We start from the raw sequence: 3,368 nt of genomic DNA, 5'->3' as shown, positions 1-3,368 counted from the left end.
TAGATGATGAATTTGGAGAAAGAGGGAGATAGGGAGAAATTAAGTTAAAGCTTTCAAGGACATGTAGATGCTTCAGGGACATGTAGATGGAGAGAGAGAGAGAGTGTGTGTGACGGGGATACATAGAGAGAGAAAGGGAGAGAGAGAAAGAGAAATGATAGAGAGAGTTAAACCTTATAGGGACATAATATTAAATCTATGTTAGTTTGTATTTTCCGTGTTTTTTTTTTTTAATTTGAAACACTTCTTACTATAAATGTAGTGATCTACACGTATGATATATACAGTTTAGAACGAAGGGGAAAGGGAGAGAATGAGAGAGATATATTGAAAGAGAGAGAGAGGGAGAGAGAGAAACTGATAGGGAGGGATGCATGGAGGGGAGAGAGAGAGAGAGTTAAAGTTTTCCAATACATGTATTTGATTGATATAAAAGACGAAGGAAAATAAGAAGAATATGAAGTCGGAGAGAACAAAGAAGACGAAGGTGATGAAGATGAAGAAGAAGAATAAGTAGAATATGAAGAAGATGAGGAAAAGATGTAGAAAACAGTGAACAAGAAAAAGATGTGATAAAAAAAAATAAAGAATAAAAAGTAAGAAAAGACATATAGAATGGAAAAGAAAAAATCAAAAAAATAAAAGAAAATAAAAAAAAACTAAAAAGAAGTCGTGAAAGAAGAAGAAAAGATAAATATAAAAGATGATGAAAAAATATAAGGAAAAGACCATAAGAAAAACTAAAAGATAAATTAAAGGAAAAAAAATCAAAAACAATTATGTGGAGATGAAGAACACGTCTTAGTTCAATTTGTCTATGAGTTCAATTACTTATTTAGTAAATATTTTTGTTTTTAATTTTGGATAATGTTTACTTTTTGAATTTACTTTATATTATCATATATGTATGTCTTAAATAGTTGTTTTAATTCTTTTCAGTTTTTTATTTATAATATCAAAATCTCTAAGCCCGCACAAGGTGCGGGCCAAACACCTAGTTCAATTATATAATATGAAAAAATTTCTCTTTAATTAAGGCAAAACTTTTTTTCTTGTTCAAGACCCCAATGAAACTTTTCTTTCTTCAAGCACTCAGTAATAAGAGATGTAATAGTGCTGAAATCTCTTACAAATCTCCTGTAAAAGGTAGCAAGACCATGCAAGTTGCATACCTTTGTGACTAATTTAGGGGTAGGCCATACCTTGATAGCTTTCACTTTATCTTCATCAACATAAATTAATTATAAACTATGAATTCAAATAGAAATATGTGTTAATTGCTTTGTACGGCTATATTTGTTATGAATTAATATTATGGATGCCTATTATAAGGCCTATATCATAAGAAGGTTTATAATATTCTATTTCTTTATTCTCTAGGTTTTAGCTTCCTCCCCAAGTCTTTGTAATACTATAAATTCCTATCATTATTCATGGAATAAGACACAACAATTTCTCTCTTCTTTTGTCTATTTTTCTTATTCACAACACGTTATCAGCACGATTGTCTCTTTCTTTGTTCTTCCACCAAAAAATATGAGATTTAATTTTTGTTCATGTTTATATTATTTCAAGATGATAAGTGATACCTTTTTCCCTAATCAATCATTATGGTAGGCTATGCCTCCTCGATTATATAATCATATGGTAAACTATGTCTTCTCTGATTATATTTTATAAAAGAGATGGTAATCTATACGTGTCTAGAATAATTTTGTTTGACATTTATATTATATTGTTTAAAGAGTTTTATTAAGAATAATCGATTGTGAGATTTTGATTTATGAAGCATCGTATTTTCTTAAATCAATTAAGGTTTTAGACATAAAGATGTCACTAGGGTTTTTAATTGACTCGTTGCTTCCAATTTACTAATATATCAACATTATTAGTTTCCATCATCATATAAGTTATCATTCACCAATATAGTTTGTCTTATTATTTAAAGAGTTTTTGTTTAAACCACTAAACTGAGATTTTCAAAGTAATCGTATTTTTGAAATCAATTAAGAATTTTGATTTAACATAATTTGCTTGATTTAATTCACCATTTCTCAATTAATATTTTATAGCACATGAAGAACATGTTGCTAGGGTTTATAATAGAATCGTTACGTTATGCCATCGTTGATTTCTATGTACATCATATTATTTTAATGGTCTCATCCTTTATCACTTAGTGCTCATGTTTATTGTTTGGTTAATTATTAATTATAAAGTCATAGAGGAATCATGTTGATTAAGGAGATATACACATTATTGCTAAAATCGTCGGTTTTTAAAATCAACTTTTTGATAAACTAGTGGTTTAATGTGGTTAAGAAAATCGTAGCTGTGGTTTACTCTATCTTTTAAAAAACTAGGTGGCTGGTCCGCGCAGGGCGCGGACTGGCTGCTCTTCAAAAGTTTTTTTAGTTTTGAATGTAATTAGTCTTGAATGTAATTAGTCTTGAATGTAATACATAAACAGTTTTTTGTGTTTTAAATTTAATATTCGATCCATATTTCGAAAGCTTGTTGAGTAAAAAATGTAATATTCAAACCATAATTGGAAGTTTATAAATTGATTTGTATAATGTTTAATATATATACTTAAAAAAGCATATTATAACAACTGATCATTTAATAATTTTTTAATTCAAACAAACAGAGCTATTCAAAACGTTATCATAGTGAACACTAATTCATAATATAAGAAGATCCAAAAGATAAATCAGTTAAATATAACAAAATTTAAAAGATAAAACAGTTTAAAAATACCAATGACCACCAAAATAATATAACTAATATCCAATGTAATCTAAACATACTTTTAGTAGCAAACAAAACAATCTATTCAAACCAACCGCGAATTTCTATAAATGTTTTCAAACACGTCTTTGTAAACAACATTCATTGTCTTCTTTTGTGCTTTGCCATTCATATCTGTAATAAAAATCTTCAACCCTTGGCGTGATGTAACTCTAGACACGGCGACATAAAGTTGGCCATGCGAGAACACTGGCTTTGGCAAATATAATCCCACCTTTTGTAGAGTCTGACCCTGACTTTTGTTTATAGTCATAGCAAAAGCTATGGTAACAGGATGCCTCCGGCGCATTCTAAAAGGAAACCTTGCTTCTGGTGGTGACACAAACATTCTAGGTATGATAACCTTTTTTCCTATTTTCTTCCCGGTTATATGGCTTGCCTCGATTACATGCCTAGCTAACCGAGTAATAAGCAACCTCGTACCATTACACAAACCACTCTTAGGATCAATATTTCTAAGCAACATTATTGGAGCTCCTATCTTTAACTTGAGAGAATGATTTGGCAGCCCTGATACCTTTATACTATTAAGATACTCCTGTGTATAGACGACTTCG

The sequence above is a fragment of the Eutrema salsugineum genome, unplaced genomic scaffold (genome assembly GCF_000478725.1).
Source record: "Eutrema salsugineum unplaced genomic scaffold, Eutsalg1_0 scaffold_15, whole genome shotgun sequence".
NCBI classification, from domain to species: Eukaryota; Viridiplantae; Streptophyta; class Magnoliopsida; order Brassicales; family Brassicaceae; genus Eutrema; species Eutrema salsugineum.
Note: the sequence above shows the minus strand (reverse complement) of the source record.